Source organism: Mus pahari, chromosome 6, assembly GCF_900095145.1.
Source record: "Mus pahari chromosome 6, PAHARI_EIJ_v1.1, whole genome shotgun sequence".
Classification (NCBI taxonomy): Eukaryota; Metazoa; Chordata; class Mammalia; order Rodentia; family Muridae; genus Mus; species Mus pahari.
In genome coordinates, this window is record NC_034595.1 from 66,079,602 (window position 1) to 66,101,279 (window position 21,678).

Consider the following 21,678-nt stretch of genomic DNA (forward strand, 5'->3'; position numbering starts at 1 on the left):
ACAAAAGCCTCTCTAAGGAGTAGAGGGATGGAGACTGGCACCGAGGAAACACTGGAGGATTTTCACATCTGTAGCACAAACCGCCACCTTCAGTCAAGGGACTCAGAACAGGGACTTCCACGGCCCCATCTGCACAAAAACCCATCCCCAGAGAACTTAGGATCCAGAAAGGAATCCTTGCAGAGAGTCAGAGAAATCTCAGCTCCCGAAGATGCCTTTTCGCCGTTCAGTGGACTCCCATCATCAGGGTAGCAGCGCTGTGAATGGTGTTCCAGACGCACCGACAGGACTGGGCCAGGCAGGGTTTGAACCCGGGTCCCAGGACTGGCAAGCGGCCTCTGTCTCGCCTCTGTTTCCTCCCTCTCCTGCCTCCCCTCTGCGGCTCCCAGCCCAGCGCCTTCCCCTCGTCGTCCTCCTATGGCGCCGCCCCCGCCTCCTCCAGGTCCTCAGAGCCCAAAAAACGCGACACCTGGAGCAATCGCAGCCGCCCGGCGGCCTGGGCCTCATTATGGCCGGCCCTTATCGCGGCGTGCATCGCATTATTTCATTTCAAAGAATCCACTGAGAAGCCCGTCCCCGGCCGACAACAGAAAGTAAAAACACAGCTGACTCCCATTAGGGCCCTCTCACAGGCTCCGCGTGAGGTAATGAAATATGGAAGCGGTGAGATATGTAATGCTTTATTAAGCGGTCTCGGCTACAACGGCGTGCATGCCAATTACGCCTGCAGGCTACCGCCCGCCCCCGGCCGCCGGACCACCCAGCGTGCGCCCGGCCTGCGCCCCGGCCTGGCGGAGGAGCGCAGGCGGGAGGAGGGAGCAGGGAGGAGCGCGGGGGAGGCGAGAGGAGTGGTGCGTGGAGGGGAGGGAGGGGCACACGTGGAGGAGGAAGGGGCGCGGGAAAGAGGGAAAGGGATGGAGGGAGGAGTGGAACACAGGGGAGAGTGAAAAGAGAAGGGGAGGAGCACAGGGAGGAGGATGAACCAGGAGGTGGGTAGAGAACTAAGGAAATAAGGAGATGAAATGGAGAGAAGAGGAAGAGAAGGAGGGGAAGGGAGGAGAAGGACCACACAGGTCACTGCAGGCCCCAGTGGTTCTTTGCATGAGTGAGAGCCAGAGGACTTCCTGGAAGATCAAAAGGCAACAGCCAGAAATCCAGTTCAGAGAGGGAGAGACACTCCTGAGGTCACAGGGATAGATAGAGCCTTGCGAACTGAGGTCCCTCCTACCTGGCTGAGCATAGGAGAAATAAAGCACTCCTGCCCTGGAAGAGCTCCCTCTCTGGTAGGGGTAACAATACCAAGACAGTGAAGAGCTAATGCAGACATCTGTCAGTCCACCCAGGCCAAGGAGGCTTCAGCAGCAATCAATGTTTGTACAGTCTTGCAGGCTGAAGAGCAGCCGTCTTAGATAAGAGCTCTCTAAGCCTAGCCTGGAAGCTTTGGAACAGGATATACCCAGGACTCATCTAGAAACTGCTATTGCTGAGCCAACAAGTGTCAACCAAGGCTGAGAGGGACAGGAGAACGGCAGAGGTTGTGTGAACCTAAACTACTCCAAGCAGGGAGCTGGGTGCTCATTCGTCTCTCCATAGTTATTTATATATATAAAATCTTGCTTCTCAGTTGGATTTCTTCAGAGCCTTCATTTCACCCTAAAATACAAAAGTCTAGAGGCTGGAGAGATGACTCGGCAGTTAAGAGCACTGGCTGCTTTTCCAGAGGTCCTGAATTCAATTCTCAGCAACCACATGGTGGCTCACAATCATCTGTAATGGGATTCAGTGCCCTCTTCTGGTGTGTCTGAAGACATCTACAGTATACTTACATACATAAAATAAATAAGAAATTAAAAAAAAAATCTAGACCTTTGTTTTGATTGTACTGGTAACTTCACCCCTCATTCTACAGACCCAGATCTGGAAAGCCATTAGTATAGCATGGGAAGAATACATGAGACTTTTAGCTATTGTGAAACTAATATGCAGTGGGTACTGCATGGCCCTTCTGTACATTGGCATCTTGCCTGGTCCTCAGCCTGAATGTTTGAGAATCTTCTTGAAACTCTCCTGCCTTTCACTCTCCCGTGTCTTTGGACTCGCTGTTCCTTCAGCCCTACGTGTCTCCTCTCTTTACCTGAGATACTATTTAGGATATTTAGGATTCCATGGACTTCAGATAGAAGTTTGGTCCTTCTCACAAGTTTAGCCGTGTCATGTGGTCCACAAGAAAAAAAACCAAAACAACAACAAAACAACAACAAAAAGCAGGACAGCTGTGCTTAGCCAGGGCCCCAGCTTCCTACTATTTTGTGGCTCCTCCATATCCTCATAGCCAAAACTGGTTCCCCTACACCACAGCCATGCTCAGCCTAGGGCCATGGTAGCATGCAGCTTTACCTCCATTCGCATTTAGCATGGAAATTCACACTCACACCTTCACGAAGCTTCAAGGAGTGATGGTAACTTCAACATCAAGCTGGGTGGCAGTGTGTCCCGTGGGACCTGGGGAAATGAGTCCTGCCACTCTGCCCTGCCTCCTCTGGGAAGGCTTCCTGCATAACTTCCCAAGAGGAAGCGGCTGCCCCATTATGTATTTCCTCAGCCCTCTGTATGTTGCTTTTTCATGCCTTTCAGATAACCCTGCCTCTCCAGACAGTCCTTGGAGTGGCTATTTCCTCTTTTGCAAATAATCACTATAATCAGTCCTCGCTGAGTCCCAGCACAGGGCTGTGAGCTTTATATGTGAACTTGTTTGCTCTTCCTACGTTCTTAGGGCTCTAATCAATGGGCATAATAATGATCCAGACCTCATGAGGTTGCTGTGAGGGCTCCTATTGAAATGGGGGCTGAGTTCATCCTCGGTAAACAGTGACTGCTACTGTTGTGTGAGTGTGGGTTGGTAAATGTTCCAATGGGTAGGGTTAGTCTAGTTAATGGCGTTGTATGACTTGCACTGCTCACAGCTGAACTGAAAGGCTAATCTCATTCCAGAGCATGGATGGACCTGCATGTGCATCCAGAGGGCTCTTAATGAGGCTAAAAGTGTTCTCAAACACACAGTCGGAGAAGGCTCTAATGCTATCTACCTTGCCTTGACTAAGAAAGCCTACTTACCCTAACTAGTCAGAAACCATGGCCCAAACTAGACTGAGAGCTGTAATGTAACTATTTTGTTCAATGATGGAACTAGATGGGGGGGGGGGGGAGTAATTGACTAGATACCTGTAAAAAGAAACAATCTCTAATACCTGTTCATGTGAAGACCAAGTTCAAACTTGCAGGCTATGTAACTAAGTACCTCTCGTAGTTGCAACAGTTGTTCTTGAAGGAATAGACTCAACTTAGAATTGTTTCCATACCCAGTTCCCTCTCTCCACCCACATCCAATATTTATTTTATTTCCCCTTCTGAGAAAGATTCAAGCTTCCTACCTTGGGCCATCCTTGTTATTTGGCTTCTTTGGGTTTGTGGATTGTAGCATGGTTACTCTGTACTTTATGGCTAATATCCACTTATAAATAAGTATATACTATACTTTTGGGTCTGGGTTACCTCACTCAGGATGATATTTTCTGGTTCCACCCATTTACCTGCAAAGGTCATGATGTCCTTGTTTTTAATAGCTGAGTAGTATTCCATTGTGTAAATGAACTGCACTTTCTGTAGCCATTCTTAGGCTGAGGGACATCTGTGTTGTTTCCAGTTTCTATTAAAAACAAAGCTGCTGTTAACATAGATGAGCAAGTGTCCTTGTGGGATGGTGGAGCATTTTTTTTTTTTTTTTTTTTTGGTATATGCCCAGGAATGATATAGCTGGGTCTTGAGGTAAAACTCTTTCCAATTTCCTGAGAAACCACCAAATTGATTTCCAGAGTAGTTGTACAAGTTGGCACTCCCACCAGCAATAAAGGAGTGTTCCTCTGGCTCCATATCCTTGCCAGCATGTGCTGGCCCTTGAGGTTTTTTTTTTTTATCTTAGCCATTCTGGTGGGTGTCAGGTGGGAGCTCAGAGTTGTTTTGATTTACATTCACTGGGTGGGAGGTGGAATGGAGAGGGGAGCAGGTTGGGGATGGGGGAGCTATTGGGAGTGGGATTGAGTGTAGGGAGAGCAGGGAAGAGAGAAAATGATGGAGGGCAGGGGACATGGGTCTCTGGGACATGCTGGAAACCTGGGATGGGAAGAGTCTATGGGGTGACTCTAGCAGAGACCCCTAGCAGTGGGGTGGTATGGAGCCTAAAGTGGCCACCTCCTGTGGCCAGGCAGGACTCCCAGTGGATAAGGACAGCAACTCAGCCACAAGGCCTTCTACCCAAAATGCTGCCTGCAAGATGTGCAGGGACAAAGATGGAACAGAGACAGGGGAATGACCAAATTGAGACCCATCCCACGGGCAATCCCTGACACTATTAATGACACTCTGTTATTCTTACAGGTAGGATCCTAGCATCACTGTCTTCTGAAAGGCTCCACCCAGTAGCCAATAGAAAGAGTTGCAGAGACCCACAGCCAAACATAAGGTGGAGCTTGTAGAGTCTTGTGGAAGAGTTGGGGGAAGAATTGGGGTACCTGAAGAGAATAGGGACTGCACAGGAAGACGAACAAAGTCAATTAACCTGAACTCTTGGGGGGGGGGGGCGTCCCAGAGACTGAACTACCAACCAAAAAGCAAGCATGGACTGGACCTAACCCCCTTCCCTCCTCCCACTCTGCCACAAATATATAGCAGTTCTGCAGCTTGGTCTTCATGCACCCCCCCCCCCAGTGACTAGAGTGGAGGCTGTCCCTGAATCTGTTGCCTGCCTGTGTACCATGTTCCCCTAACTGGGCTGCTTTTTCTGGCCTCAGTGGGAGAGAATGTGCCCAGTCCTGCAGTGACTTGATGTGCCAGGGTTGGGTCATATCCAGGGGTCAGAGGAGAAAGGGAGAAAGGAACTGGGGGAGGAGGTACTGGGAGGAAAATGGAGTGCTGATGTTGGGATGTAAAATAAATAAATAAATAAATAAATTTATTAATTAATAAAATAAATGCTTTAGTACATTAGACATAACAGAATCTTTACCAAATATTTGGTTTGTATCTCTTATTGGTAAATTAACATCAGGCTATTTCCTTTTTTTAACATTTGTTTTTATTTGTGTGTGTGTGTGTGTGTGTGTGTGTGTGTGTGTGTGTGTGTATCATGTGTATGACAGTGCCAGAAGAGGCCAGAAGAGGGCATCTGTTCTCTGGAACTGTAGTTACAGGCCATTGTGAGTCACCTGATATGGGTCCTGGGAACCAACCTCTGCTGGCCTGGGAGAGTGGTAAGCACTCTTCCTTAACTGCCCTGGACCATGTCTGTAGTCCCTAGTTCCATTTTTCTTGGCCACAGCACTTTGTAGATCTGTTCTCCACTTAAGTCTTACGAAATCAGCATGTATATCACAGTCCCAAGTCAGCCCCCAAGATGAGAAGCAAGCACTCAGACACTGCTTGTGTGTGCAGCGTGACGTCAGTTGTGCTAACTACAAGAGGACCCAGAGCAGACTATCAAATGTGGACCCCTAGTTACTGCTTTCCTTATCTTCAGAAATAGTTAATTTGATGTAAAAATAAGGTTTCTGTTGTACAGGAGACAGCCTGTCACTTACCTGTCAGTGCAGTTACTGGCAGTAAAAACCACCCAGTCTCTTCAAATAAATCAGAGAGTGCTCTGGAGTGGGCCTTACAAATTGATCCATCAAATCCTATAAGTTAGGCAATGAACACATGCCTGCCAAAGCTTCCAGCTAACTTTTTTTTTAAAGAAAGCTATTCAACTTCCAGAAATATGCAGACATGGAGGGAGAGACCTGTGTGTTTATCCAAATTGAAACTGCTCACAAAACATTAATATTCTTCGGTAAGTCTTGAGGCTGTACTGTTTGGGGTGGAGAATGAGAGTCCTGGGGACAGAATCCAGACCCTCAGACATGCTGGAAAAGTGCTCTGCCACTATGCTGCACTCCTTCCCTTGCCCTGTCCTGTTGATTTTAATGGGGTAAATAGAGGTCACAGTTAGGCATGGTACTTGATGCCTAGAACCCAGTGCTTGGGAGGTAAAAAGAGGACAAAGAATTCAAGGCTAAAAGCATTCATATGAATAACATTGTGTGAACTGAACTGGTTACATTTAGGAATATATATATATATCAGTTAGTGATAAAAGAAGCCATGAATTTGAGAGAGAGGGGGAAGAAGTATATTGGAAGGTTTTGAAGGAGGAAAGGGAAGGGAGAAATGTTCTAATTAAATTATAATCTCAAAAATAAAAAACAAAATAAAGAGTTCTAGGCTAATCTTGTCTGTAAGGCAAGTTCAGGACTAGCCTCAACTATATGAGGTCTTGTTCTAAGACAGAGGGATGGGGAGAAAGAGGGAATGAAGAGGGAGGGAAGGAGGGAAGAAGAAGCAAAGGGGAGCAGAAGAAAAGAGAAGGGAGAGAAGAAAAGAGGGGAAGAGTTGCGCTCACACACGTCAAGCATAAAACCACATTGCCATGACATTCTGTTGTTACTGAGGAGCCAAAGGGGGCTGCAGTAACTGGGTGTTCCTGTGTGCTCTCAAGCATGGACTGTGACCTTCGCATAGGGACAACTAAAGCTAGCAATTAATTTTCCTAAGTATGCACCTCTTATGTGACAATTCTTTCTACTTGCTGAGATGTAATTAAATCAACAGGGCATCTGGCAAGTATCCTCATAATATCCAGAAACTCCAATTTTTGGTTGATATTGAGCTACTTGTTAGATTAAAAGTTTGTCATCTCGCCAGGACCTGTGTTCTGTCCCTGCTTGTGGCATTAAGTTCCCCTGTCAACTAGTGCAATCACCTTCATGATGACAGCACTTGTCTTCTGACTCCATATAATTTTATGTATTTTTTATTGGTGTGTGTGTGTGTGTGTGTGTGTGTGTGAGAGAGAGAGAGAGAGAGAGAGAGAGAGAGAGAGAGAGAGAGAGAGAGAAGTATGTGTGAGTGTTGGGTGCATGTGCCTTAACATGTATGTGGAGGTCAGCTTTCACAAGTCAGTTCTTTCCTTGCAGCCGGGTTTTTTACTCAGAGTCTGTCTCAAGTCTGCTTTACTCTGTGCCCCAGGCTAGCTGACCTCGGAGCTTCTGGGATATTCTCCTATCCACTTCTCATCTTGTCCTCAGAGTGCTGGGATTACAGATGCATAACGCCACATCCGGTTTTCAAGGGGAGTTCCTGATGGGATTCAGGTTGTCCCGCTTTCATGACAAGCACTTTTACCTGCTAAGCCATCTCACCAGATGCTCTGGCTTAATCTTCTGACTTTATTGATTTCTTGCTATTTTTGTCTTCTGCCTCTCCTCTCCCTCCTCCAGCCTCCCTCTTTTCTTTCTTCCTCCTGTTCTTTGGTGATGAAGATGAAAGGGTTTTTTTCTCTGCTGGTGGTCAACATCTTTCTTTTTTCAGATCCAGGCTAGAAGGGAAAATGGAACATAGACGACACCTTGGCTTTTCTCAACACCTGTAATTTCATTCTGTCCAGCCCCCTGCCCCAGGTCAGATCAGAGAACACAGAAACCAGCCTCCATATATTTTGCTTGTGTGTGTCTTAAAGACTAAGTAGAAAGTTCTGAGCATCTTGTTGGAGAAAGTGGGCCAACTCCACCCGTTGTGCCCCTAGAGCTGAGTTAGAGACCTTCCTCTGCCAGTGACCAGCTTTACAATGGTAGGCTGTCACCTTGCCGGTCCATTCATGCAATGGGACTTCTCAAAGAGGCTGGTGTTAGCATTGTTCAAGGTCCTGTTTGCTACAGCACCTGCCATATAACAGTTGCCTAGTAAGCATTTGTGGGCAGCCTAATAAAGGGGGAGCACTTCAAGAGTGGAGAAGCAGAGAAGGGAACAGTGTGGAGTATGATGGGAGCTTGTATGTGAGCCTTGTGTTCTGGAGTTGCAAAAGTGGCCACAGATTCTTCCCTTCCCATCAAGAGGTGGTTTTCTGTCCTCACCCTTTGGTGCTCGTTGGCTCTGTGCTTCACTTGGTCAATGGACCATCAGCCAATGTGATGTAGGCAAAGGACGAAAAACCGAGGTTTACCTATTCTTGCTGCCTTTGGGAGCTAGTGGCTGCTACTATGGGAAGAATCTCAGGCTAGCCCGCTGAGTGCTGAAGAGACACATGGCCCAGATACCCTTGTCTCCCCAGTCATCGGCTGGCTATCACTGTCATCTGATCACAGATGCACTATGCTATTGCTGCGTGATAAATTACCTCCAAAGCAGATTTTAAAAATTGTTTTTCATCCTCACTGCTTCCCTGGGAGCAGTTTAGCTATATGATTCAGGGTCAAGATAACGTAAGGCTAGAGATAAGTTGCTAAATTGAAACCAGTGCAGTTGCTTCTAGTTGCTCTTAGTAGGCAGGCCTGAATGCCCCCACCAGAGGGATTGGTGCCAAGGTCTTTGATGCCTCAACATGAGTCTACCCATAGGACTGTGCACTTCGTGGAAGCTAGCTTCCTCCCAAGAAAATGACATGGGGGAGGAAGGGAAGAGGGAGAGAGAGAAGGTGAGAAACAGAGAGAGGCAGAGGACTCAACACATAAGGAACGGTGTTTCATAACCCAATCTCAGAAGTGATATACCATCACTTCTGCTGTTTGCTATGACACAGAGTAGGACCATCTATGGATGTATGAATGCTGTAAACAGGTCACAATAATCTTCAAGCATGGCTTGGTAGCCACAATGTATGATCTTGACCAAGAATAACAGAAGAATCAGTTCACTGAGTCTAGTACTAGGTACCAACCTAAAGCTTATAAATAGTACCACTGCCACTATGTTTGGAGAGCTCAGTTAGGGCATTAGACAATCGATGCAAACATCACAGGCCCCAACAACACTTCCTCTTCTTCCACTCACTAATCTGGTCACCAGCAACATAGACCATAGACCAGAGCCTGAGCTAAATGTCTCTACAAAGACTGCAGATGGCTTGAGTCTGGCTGTTACAGCTCAAGAAAACTGACAACGAGCCAGATCCCTCTTTCTGTTAGCAGCTTCCTACGGAGAGGTCTACCTTTCTTCTATCCAGCTCTCCTCCTTCTCTGGAACCAACTCTTTCTTGGGCACTAGGCTTGGAGGAGGAACAGGAAACACCCATCACACTTGCCCCAAGAGTAGCCGTGGTTCAACACGCATATAAGCCTGCTTCAGAGCTTGAGTCTTAGAACCTAAAGGGTCCTCCACAGTGAGCCTCCTTGGCCTCTCATTAAACAGATGGGGAAGTGTGCCCAAAGTCACACCACACACCCACAGCACTCTGACTTCCCGCCCTAGGCTTATTTCTATGCAGTAAAGACGGAGCCCATTACAAGTCTAGTGACATTTCTGCACAGAAAATGCATTTTTTCAATATTGCCCATCTGGGACTCTGAGAAAGGCCTAGGGCAACAAGAAAGAACCAGAAATAACAGGAAATGGAGAAGTGAGCTCACTGCCTGGTTACATCCCACTTGTGGCCACTCTTTTGTGCTTTCTTCCTACTCCTTTCAAACCAGGACTCCTGCCTCTTCACATAATGGTACCAGACCAAAACATCTAACCCTACCTATACAGTAGTCCCTTGTCTACAGATTAATTTTGCAGCTACATAAGGTCAGGCAGGGTCTCAAAAGTATTAAATAGAAAACTTCTGAAAATAAACAATTAGTAAGTTTTGAAATGTGTGTTGCTGTGTAGTGTGATGGAACTCCACATTGCTCAGCTCTGTCTGGCTATGAATTGGTTCTCAGTCCCTCATCTCCACACTGTATAAACTATCCACCTATGACCCAGTTGCCATATTGGTTACCGGGTTAACTGTTGGAATATCACAGTGCTGGGTCTATGGCGCCCTTACTTTACTTAACAATGGCCACAGTGAACAAGGGTAGTCATGTTGGCAATTAGGATATGCCAAATGTGAGCTGTAAAATGCTTCTATCAAATAAAAAGCTGAATGTTCTTAATAAGAAAAAAGTCTTAACCTGAGGTTGTTCAGATCTGCAGTAAGAGCAAATCTTATATTTATGAAATTCATATTTCATGAATAAGAAAAAAATAATTAAGAAGAAGAAAAAAGAAGTGTGAGTTTAGCAGGCACGTCTCAAGCAGCTAAAGTTATGGCTACAGTGTGTGGACAGTGTTAAAATGAAGAAGGCATTGAATATGTGTGTGTGTGTGTGTGTGTGTTTGTGTGTACATGCACACCAACACATATGTGCAGGAAGAGATAGAGTATATACAGGTCCCTGTTTCTGTGCTCCCCATAGTTTGGGCATCCACTAGAGGTCCTGCAATGTACCCTTCCCCTATGAGTGAGCTATAATCTCCATGACAGGTTCAGCTTCTGCTTAGAGGTTTCCGGTGACCAGGCACTCACCACTCAACATTGGTTAGGAAGAGTTTTGAGAGAAACCCACCTCAGTTCAAATCTTAGCTCTGTAACAGATGGCTGTGTGGCCTTTAGTAAGTCATTTGACCTCTTCATACCTACAATTCCTCCTCTGGAAAGCAGAGGTAATTCCTTCTGCAAAGGGTTACTGTGATAATTAGCTTTATAAACGTGTGATAGTCACAGAAACGTGTGATCATGGTGGCACAACAATTAATGCATAGAGCTAAGTCACAACTGGGTGGACACACACAGGATCCTGTCCCTTTGTTCTGCCTGCTTCCTTCCTGGGTACTTAGCCCACCAGGATTGTCTACTGGACATTTACAATGTCGCAGAGATCTCTCCCACTGCCCAACTCTGCTGTGTACTTGCCCATTCTCCAGCATGTAAACTACTACTGTTACCTTGGGAAGCTGGGCCTAGAACAAGCCAAAGTCTCCCAAGTGTGAAATCAAGGCCAAATAGGCCATTTGAATGAAAAATGCAACACCAAAACCTTGGGACAGGGAACTCTCCCAGTGTGCGGATCATCTTTCACAAAGCAAACCAAATTTGCAAGCAAGTTACTGAGTGTGAAAAGTTGTCGGACACTTAGGGACAGGAACTGGGAATTCATTACACCTTTGCATTGTGAGTCAGTATGTCTTTCTCGCGCACGCGCACGTGCACACACACACACACACACACACACACACACACACACACACACACACACTGGTTTATTTTACCTCTGTTTAAGCAGCTCCAAGGTCTTCCATGGCCTTATTTGTGAGATTCCCCGCCTATCAATCACTGCCCTTCCTCATTACCCTCCACCCTCTCTGCTCTGTTCTGGCCCTCCATGGCTGCTATGTGAAAACCTCATCAACAGAAACATAGAAATGCCAGGAGTTGTGGTGGGGCACTGATCCGACCACCTCCTTCCTGCTCAATCACTGGGAGTCCAAAGGTGGCCAAATGCCCCTAATAGGAACGGCTGCTGTGAGGTGGCCCAGGTTTCTCCCTGATGACTTATCACGGCTCCTGTCCTACCAACCACACCAGCCAGTTCCATCCCTTTCTGGCTTCCTAGTCCCCATCCACACCTTTGTAAACAGCACCTTTAACTATTTGCAGGCTGGTAAGGTGGCTCAGCAGTCAAGTACTGGCTGCTTTCTTTCAGTGAACTGGGGTTCAATTCCTAGCACCCATATGGCAGCTCACAACAATCTATAACTCCAGTTCCATGGAATCTGATGTTTTCCTCTGCTCTCCTCAGATACCAGGATGTACACACTGTGTACAGACACACAGGCAGGCAAAACACCTATACACATAAACTAATTAAAAGTTAAAATAATAATAAGAGGAATAATAATAACAATAACAACGACAAACGCTACCACTACCACTACTACTATTTACTACTACTTACTTCCATACCTAGAACAGGCCACTTCGAGGACAGATAGGTGATCAGCAATTACCACAGGTGAGCAGGCTATAGACCAGATGAGAACTAGCAGTTCATAGATGAGCTCTTTGGCCAAGGAAGATGGCATAGTTCTGGAGAAGAGAGGCCATGGTGGTGTACAGTCGTGTGAGCGTGCTCGGTTCCATAAACTCTGTACTGAAAACTGAAATGATCTTTTTAGATGTCTTTGTGCTAGAGTGCTGTGATCAGACTCAGATTAGATATGATGAGAAAGCACTCTACCACTACCTCCCCAGCCCTGCCCAAGATGGTAACTTTTATGTTAAATGTTTCCTGTGTATGTGTGTATGCACTCATATATGTGTACATGTGTGCATGCTCATGTGCATGTATATGTGTATATGTGTATACATGTGTGTATGTGTGTGTGTGTACATGTGTATGGGTATGTGTGTGTGTGCCTACCACAGCACATGTATAGAGATCGTAAGGCTTGGGAAGCAAGTTCTCTTACCTGCTAAATCAGCTCAGTAGAGCCTTCACTGCTGCCTTGTTATAATCACCTACAGTAAGCAACCTAAGCATGCCTCCAGTCCCTGCCTGGCACTGTTTCCAGGAGACGCTTCTCCAGCCGGTCCCAAGTTCCTAAACCCTGGACTCAACTCCAGAAGCTGGAGATCAGGCAGAGCAACTGGACCCAGTGGAGGCCATTTCCATTGATCCATAAAAACTCAATCTCCTGTGTAATGGGAGACATTTTCTGTTCCCCGAGATATTGAAACTCTAACCCTCAATGTCTCTCTACCTGAGATGAGAACATAGGAAAAAGAAAAACAAAACAAACAAACAAACAAAAAACCCCAGGACGTTAGCCCTTCCCAGAACCCAGCTACTCAGGCAGCTGGCACTTTGATCTTTGTGAGAAAATACATTTCTCTGTGTGTGAGCCACCTAGCCAATAGCATTTGTTATAGCATCGACTGGAGACTGAGGCTCTGGGACAGTGTGTTCTTTTGGAGCTGCACACATACCTGAGACAAGTCTGCAAGACTGGCTCCAGACCAGGGTCTCCTGGTCTCTGATTCACACACTGACTCCAGCTCCCCGACACAACTGGGGAGTCAAGAGAGACAGCCTTATTCTGCCAGTGTCTGCATGACCTAGGGTAAGTCCGTCTACTCTCTGTGCCTTGGTTTCCCCTTTTGTACAGTGAGGAAGTTAGCCAACAATAAACTTTTTTTTTCTAACCAGCAGAGTGAGTCTTTCCTCAAATAAGCCCTTACAAAGAAAGCCAAAGTTAAAGCAAAATAAACTCATGGCTACTTAGATTGGGAATAGGGTTGCAGGCCGGATCTCCCCTTCCCTGCACCCCCAGCGCTGATTATAAGCTAGCTCTACATCTAAGGAACCCTAGAGTTCTATGACAAACCCTGCCTTAGAAAGTCCTCCAAAGCTCCCCAGGGTCTGGCAGGATGTCATGGGAACAGTGCTGAGCACCGGAGTTCAGTGTCAACTTTTGCTAAATGAATGGAAGGTCTCCTGAAAGGACCCACAGCCTCCTGGGTAGAGAGAGCATTGGAACCCAGGGCTAAAGAAAACCAAAAGGAGATACTCCTGTAATACCCTGAGGTATCAGGGACTTCTGGGCCCTTGTGCCGCCTGCTGCCTGAAGGAAGAATCTTGCTGTTCCCTAATCCAAGCAGCCTGCTACTTCTAAACACAAGCTGTAGGCTAGGCTGTGGCCAAGAGCAATATTTTGTCAGTGAGTCTATTAAGAAAATAATGGAATAAAAGAAGCCACCCTCACAAAATGATGTACAAGCTTCCCTTCGATCTGCCACAGCCTGACGAAGACTGAATGGGCCCTTCCAGATTGGGCCTGCAGCCCAAAGCTTTAAATAACCATTAAAAATGTGTGTGTGATTTATCACTGGGGACAGGCTGGCATGGGGCTTCAAGGCAGCCACTCACTCAACACACGGGCGGGCGCTGCAGTCCATCGAGTCTGGCCACTTCCTCCTCCGTGCTGGTTTATGGACACGGGTGTGGCAACCCTCCTCCCTCCCAGGTGACCTCTGTGCTGTGGACATTCCCAAAGCAGCAGGGACCTAGCTATAAATGGTCTCACTCCCTTCTGACAAGGAAAAAGGAAGCCACAGTGACATCTAATGTCTCCTGAGTGTGTGGGACCCTGGCCAGGCACGTTTCGGGCATTACCTCATCTGATCCTCTGGACAATTCAGTAGGGCTGAGTACCATCAGGATGAGTGTGTTTATATTAGCCTAGGAAAACTGAGGCGCACAGATGTAGGTACCTTGCTCGCTGAGAGGCAGCAGAGCAGACATTCAAACCTGTTGTGCTTGGTTCTTGGATCCTTCACCGAGGCTCCATGTGGCCCTCCAGAGGATAGGGCTTCTCTCCTGTCTTCACATTGGGATTCCCAGTTAGCTCCCTCCTTGATGCCCTGTAAGACTCTGGGCAGAGACAGCCCTCTAAGCCTCCCAAGGGCCCCACTTCCATTTGTCACTTATCCACTGTGTGAAAAGGTATTAAAAATACCCACTGACAGTGGCTCCCCAGTCCTCAAGACCTTGCCTGGAATCTTTTCTTCAGCCTCTACTGAGGCTGAAAGAATCATAAGAAATAGATTGCCGGTGGCCTGGGGTGGGAGGTGGTTCAGTCAGTAAAATGCCTGCCATGCAAACATGAGGACCCAAGTTCAAATTCCCAGCACCCACATAAAAGCTGGGCACCATAACCAGAGGCAAGTGTCCTGAGAGAGATCCTGAAACAGGTCCAGTGACAGTCATTTCTGAGGAGTCCTAGAACTTTGCATCACCCCACCGTTCCTTATTACCCATGGATCCCCGTCACCATCACAACTGTGACTTGTGGCTCTGATTTCAGCAACATACAGCTCCCCTCCTGCTGGCATCCCCATGGCCCACATCCCTCACTTGTCTCTCAAGGCTAGCTGAGCTAGCCACCCGGAAGAGGTCTCCAGAACCATGCCTGGACACTCCCCTCTTGGATTCTGTACAACCTCCCAGTCTATCATTAGACCTGGCTTCTAACCAAGCAATGTGTAGCCAATGCTGGAGACAGCCACACACAGAAAGCAGGAACCCTGTCCTGACACTGAAGGATCAAGTGATCAGATGACATGAAGGCAACACGGATGCAAGACATGTCCTTGAAGACAAGTGACCTCTAAGGAGGCGGGCATGCAGGATTTCAGTGCAGGTGAAGGATCCAGTTAGACTACAGTGTGAGTGACAAGTCTGGAACTTTCTGTGTGACTTCAAGCAGATACCTAGACTTCTCAGGGCTTCTTATCTATCAAAAGAGACATTGTGGGCACTCAATAGGAAGTACGTGTAATTTGCCTAGAGAATCTGAACAAAAGATGTCAGTGTTAATCTGAAGTGGCAGGAGAGAGAGGGGGGAGGGGAGGGGAGGAGAAGGGAGGGGAGAGGAGAGGAGAGGAGAGGAGAGGAGAGGAGAGGAGAGGCTCTTAAGACTCAGAGAAGAAGGTGAGAAGACCCAGAGATTGAAGAAGGCTTCCTAGAGAAGGCAGCAGTAGATCTGAGCCTTGAGGGAGCAAGGCTTCAGTAGAAGAGGGGGATTGATTGGCACTAGAGCACAGGACACTAGCAAAATCCCTGAGTGTGGTGAGAGGCGCTGGCCAGTGTAGCTGAAGGCCACGGATACCAGAGATTGTATTGTGCTCTTTGCTAACTATATCATGGTAACAACACTGTCCCCTCACTCTCACCATCTGTAGAACGGGCTGCCAGAGTCCTGGAACCTCTGCAACCCCAGCCCTTCAGGACATTTCATTCTGCACTGCCTAAGCTCCCAGGCTCTTAAATGCTTCCACATGTCAACCCTGACCTGCACGGCTCCTTATCTTCATCTACACAAGGTGGCTAGCCAGCTCTGCTTCCTGGCTGTGGAATGGCCTCCCTGTGGTCCTGGAGCAGACATCTGCCTCAAGACCACCAGGTATGGTGCCCAGTCTCCACCAGAAACATAACATCTGCCTCAGGGTGGTGGTCTCACCATCTCCCTTTTCCTGCTTTGGCTTCTGCAGTGCTGAGGGCAACATAGGTTTACTTGAGGTCTGCAGGAATGGGGATGTTATTGTTCTCAGGAAACTCCAAGGCCCAGTCTCAATGCTTTCTGGCCTTTACCAGAGGATGCTACAGGCTTATTGGTCAGGTCCCCATCCTGCTCCCAGGGTTCCCAGTTCCCAAGTGTCAGGTTTCAGAGATGTGAGTTGAATCCCTGCAGGGGCTGCAGGACCCTCTGATTCTTGAAGCAGAGAGACTGGCAAGGCTAAGGATCACTCCCCTTCAGGTCCCCTGACCCTCCCTGATATCTGCAGGTACTTGACATTTGCCTTTCAAGCTGGAATATGAGAATTCTAGAATTTTGGCACCTGAGGATTCAAGAATCTTAAAACAGATAGAATCTGAGGCTATCAAAACCTAGAGGTGTTGTTGAATCTTACACTTCTAAAATCCTGGAATTCTAGACTCTCATAATCAGATCATGCATACAGGGAAGAGATGGGAATTCATTGCTTCCTGACTATGTGGCACTAAGCAAGTGATCTAACATCTCTGTGTTCTGTTTCCTAACCTGCAAAATGGAGCCATGCTATTTTCCACTTCTTATGGCTGATGTGTGAGCTGAATGGGCTGACATGTACCACAGCATTTAGAACAGAGCCTGGCACATGGACTTCAGTACTATGGCCACAAAGCACTGGGTTGTGACAGCAAGCAGCATGCACTTGAACAAAGGACATGGGGTTCCAGAGGATCCAACCCCATGGGATCCTGGTCAGAAAGCCCACCCACTAGGTCTTGACTCACACAAATAAGTAGACATTATTTTAAGCCACTAGGTATGCAGTAACTTGTTCACGTCAGTAGGAACACCTTTCAGTCAGAACATCAGTCCCCTTGCTACATTCTGTTGCTTGAAGGAGTCACAGGGTGAGTACAGATTCAGTATGAGTGAGAACCCCATAGCACCTTGCACACTCGGAGGTATGGTCTCTAGTGGACTCTCTTTGGATACCAGCACTATCAATTCTTCAAGGCTAAATCCCACCTTGACGCTGTGTCTGGCTGACACTTTTCTGGAAGGTAAAATATGACGTTATGTTAAGAAAATTGTTTTATGGGGTCGCTAGGTATGATATTAGAACTGAGCTCTCATACTGAAATTATCATCTACTTTATCCCTACTCAAACCAAGTGTGTCCTCCCTAGAAAGATTCACAAGGGCCACTTAGCTTGATCCTCTGCCATGAGGGAAGCTGAGCTCTTCAGAGGGAAAGAAATTTCCCAGTGTCCCACGACAAGCCACAGACAGGGCAAGAGATGAAGTGTCAGGATGCTCCGCCTCTGGATCAGCTGAGCTAATGAACATTCTGCTCTGTCCCCAAAGGAAGACGCCCCACAGTGCCTTCACTTTGAAGGAGGACAGGCAGAGTGAGACTTTCCCCAAAGACACCACCAGAGACTCCAGACTCTGGAGAACAGGCACCAGAAGCCACACTGCACACTAAACACGGTACATCCCGATCCTCTGGCCATCTGGGATCCAGGAGAATCACTTGTCTGATTCTTCACCAGGGGTGAGAGTGATATCCAGACAAGGAGGTAAACCCAGAAAGACTTTATGGAGCGCTCCAAGGGTTGAATTTCCTGGGCAGTTTTCCCCATCATTCCTCTTTCCACAACTCAGGGCCCCTTCCTGTCACCCCAACCCTAGCCCATCTCGTCCATCTCCAGTGAAAACTGACACATATTCCTGATTATCTTTTTTTTTTTTTTNTCCTGGAGCTCACTCTGTAGACCAGGCTGGCCTCGAACTCAGAAATCTGCCTGCCTCTGCCTCCCAAGTGCTGGGATTAAAGGTGTGCGCCACCACACCCGGCTCTATTCCTGATTATCTTGTCTAAAACAATGTCTTCCTTCTAGCTCTGTGGACTTCTGCTCTTTTTCATAATAACCCTTCACGGCCCACAGTAATCCTAACCATTGACTTGTTCGTTTAGTATTTGTTTCCCATGATAGCTCATCAGCTCTCCAAGGGTAACCTGGATGTTCCTCGCCACCATATTCAAGGATTCGGACACAGGCAATACTTGTGTTGAACAAAGGAGTGGATGAATGCAATTGGGATTAAGTCTTGGACAGAACTTCAGTACTGGTCCAAGCAAGGATTGTATCTGAGTCCCCAGTCTGTAAAGCAGTGGTTTTCAACCTGTAAGTCATCCCTTTGGAGGTTGAAGAACCCTTTCATCATGGCTGCCTAAGACCATCAGAAAACGCAGATATTTGCATTACAATGCATAACAGTATCAAAATAACAGTTATGAAGTAGCAATGAAAACAAAGGGTTGCAGTCTTAAGAAGGGTGAGAACTCCCACTCTAAAGCAAAGAGCACAAGAACCTGCCCTGCGCCCACTTGCACCGACCCCTCTCCTCTCCATCCTGATAGCATACAGAAACCAGAATCTTCACTGACATGATTGACAAGTTGCCAAGAAAGTCCCTAGATAATACACATTTTGAAATAAGTAAGATCTGTTGGTATAAATCCCACTATTGACCTCTCTGAATTTACTAAAAGCATGCTTTTATTTCACACCCCAGAATTCTTAGTCAGTATCATTTTTGAGTTGTGTTACCCAATGAATTAATAAATATATAGATGGATGAGTAGATGCTTGATGGATAGCTGAACTGCTTGATGAATTGAGGATGGATAGTGGATGGATGGATGGATGGATGAGTGGATGGCTGGATGGGTTGATGGGTGGATGGATAGATGGATGGGTGGATGGATGGGTGGGTGGGTGGGTGGATAGATGGATGGGTGGATGAGTGGATGGATGAATGGGTGGGCTGGGTGGCTGGGTAGGTGAGTGGATAGGTGAATGGTTTGATGGATGGATGGATGGATGGATGGATGGATGGATGGATGGATGGTCGGATGGACAAGTAGATGAAAGGAGGGAGGAGGGAAGGATATTGATAAATGAGTGGTGAGTGAGTAAAGATGCTTGGTTTACTGTATTAGGAACTCTGCGAGTTGTGGAGCATAGAAAGAAGTTCTGTGGCCCTACAGGGCAGAGCTAAGAGCCCTAAGTCAAAGCTACAGCACAGTAAACTGTAGTTCATTGTAAGCAGAAAATTGCTATCACAAAATATGCTCCACCCATCATGGAAGGTAAGTAACAGGAAGGAGCCAGACGCTGGTTGAAAGGCCGAGTTACAGTGATGTTTTTTCCAACTTTAGACTAAGAAACAATAGGGTTCGGAAGGACTCAAAGGGAACTTTCTGTCATCAAAGTTTAGAATGTCTGTGTCCTCACTCCTCTACCCTAGGACTTGGATGCTCTTCTCCTTCATACCGTTCCTGGGGCTGAGGACAGGGTCAGTGACATGGACTACACTGTAAGCATTTACTGGGTATGCTCTCGACAACAAATCAGAGTCAAGATTGCTTCCTACTCCACAGCTGTCTGCTTTCCCCATGCTGACTTGCTACATATACGGTAGCAATGTAATATTTCAGAATCTTAAACAGTCCAACTAGGATTTTATTACCCTCTTGGTCTTCATTGGAACCATGTACAAAAGCATATAGCAATATCTTCATAATGCTGTGGGAGAATTAAATGAAAGAATTGTACAGTCCGCCTAGAACCATGCCAAGCATGTTGAAACCCTCAACAAGTGATAATAGCATTATCAGTATTGGTTGTAACATTGCTGTTAATATGAAGATCCACATCTATGTTTGCATTCATATTTATATCATTACTACAGAATAGTGTTGTATTGTATGGTGTTATTGTAGATGTAGTACTTTAATACCATGGATTCATGGACGCTTGAAACCACATATTACTCAGAACTGACCTTTTTAGAAGCTTGGGACGTTGAAATTACCATATCTTAGAGGCATGGAGAATTCAATCTGGCTACTCTCTTGTCAGGCAGAATTGCTGAGGTACTGAATCCAGAGAGCCCAACAATCCAGGACAGAAGCCTCTCTCTTCATCCTACAGCTCCAGGTCAAAACACCCGCACGGAAAACCTGGGGGGTCCCAGATGAACCCTTTGGCCCCATACTCTTATTCACAGACAATCCAGAATCCCAGGAATTTGTGACCACAGTGAGTGGAGCCACTGATTGAGCCTGGAGGATGATGAAATATGGAAGCTTCCAGAGTTAGCCTGGTGGGGAAGGCTACATTTTCTGTGTCATGTTCTATTGCACGCCAATCAATTACAGTGTGCCCTATATAAACACATCATGAGGGCTTTGACAGGGGGCCGGGGTGAAGTTGGGTGTCAGGGTAAAACAGGGGATAATAAAATCACTGGAGATTTATTCCTCTAAATTGGAAACTTCATGCTTACACCTGACTAAATCATCAGGCTGAAACTGGAGCCGACTCCCACGGAAAACACGTGTAACCTTATCCCATCTTTGTTTAACAGCGACCCATCAAGCCGCTGATGGGTTCTACAGATGCATCCTCCTTCAGCTCCCTGGGTTGTGGGGGTCTCAATCAGACCTGTCTTCACTGTGCCCACCCTATTCTCTGGTGGCTTTTTCAGGGTTGGAGGAAGGGGCCTTTCTTAAAGGTGGTATCTCTGTGGTCTCCATTGAAGCTGCCCTGGGGGAAGAAGGGGTGCTGTTAAATAATAGGAGAAACAACCAAGACATCAAGAAACAAGCTCTAGGCTAGAAGCTGTCCATCCTAGCTTCAAGTCACAGGTCTGAGAAAGCTCCTGTGGTTAATGACACAGCCTGCCTCTACCCTCACAGAGCTTACCTGAGGATTTGGTAAGCTGATGATAGAAGGTGCCTTAAAATTTATAAACGTGTGGTTTATGTTGCTTAATCTTCCATTTGAATTATGAAACACTGTATGTGGTCCCAGGAGGTGGTGTGAATTAACTAACCTCTTTGCCTGTGTCCAGAGTTACTAGCCAGAATAGGGAGGAAGTCTCCGAATGGACTCTAACCATTAATCTGCTATTTCCAACTCTGTGCTAAACCCCCAGGGCTACAAGGGCTTAAGACAAGATTCTATCTGATTCCCACATCACAGATAAGAACTACACTCGTTGCAGAGATGACAAATCAGAGGGAGATCAGAGAGTTTAGGTAGTTTTACTAAGTCACACAGTGACAAACCAGGGTGTCCCTCTATATTTGCTGACACCCACTCCCAAGTTCATTAATATATACAGCAAGTTCATTAATATATACAGCAAGAGCTCTGATAGAGAAAAGGTGAGCACTATGTCCCTGCCTCTCCCAGACCCTCCCTTTAGACCCATAAAGTCTTCCGCACACCAACACACTCACCCCAGTGCACACAGCAGGTAGTCAGTGGCTGCGAGGCTGCAGCAGGAGGCTTCTTGCTCAGAAGAGGGACCCTAGGCTTACACCTCCACAGTCGTCCTTTCGGTGGGGTGGGGGAGGAGAGGAGGAGCCCCTGTGTCATTTTCAGCAGCAGTCAGCAGAGCCTTACAAAGTGCAAGATGGCTTTTTTAGTCCAGCATAAGGATCTAGTTAAAAACCAATAAATCAGCAGTGAAATGTGCATAGCAGCCTTCTCCGTAAAATCAACATGGCTTGTGCCTCTGCAGGGAGCCTTCTGACTGCCGGCTGAAGCCTGGGTCGCGGGCAGAGCTCTCCTCTGTCCCGCTAGAGTCTGAGAGAGAGAGAGAGAGAGAGAGAGAGAGAGAGAGAGAGAGAGAGAGAGAGAGAGAGAGAACCTATTT

General features: G+C 46.9%; 1 long non-coding RNA gene across 1 annotated transcript in view; it reads left to right on the plus strand.

Annotated features, from left to right (window-relative positions):
• The first annotated feature begins 448 nt into the window (after positions 1-448).
• The window catches only part of LOC110322753, a 34,492-nt gene continuing 13,262 nt past the window's right edge, over positions 449-21,678 (plus strand). The window contains exons 1-2 of the long non-coding RNA XR_002380592.1: positions 449-644; positions 20,383-20,529. This is a non-coding gene — a long non-coding RNA (uncharacterized LOC110322753). The remainder of the gene's footprint in view (positions 645-20,382; positions 20,530-21,678) is intronic.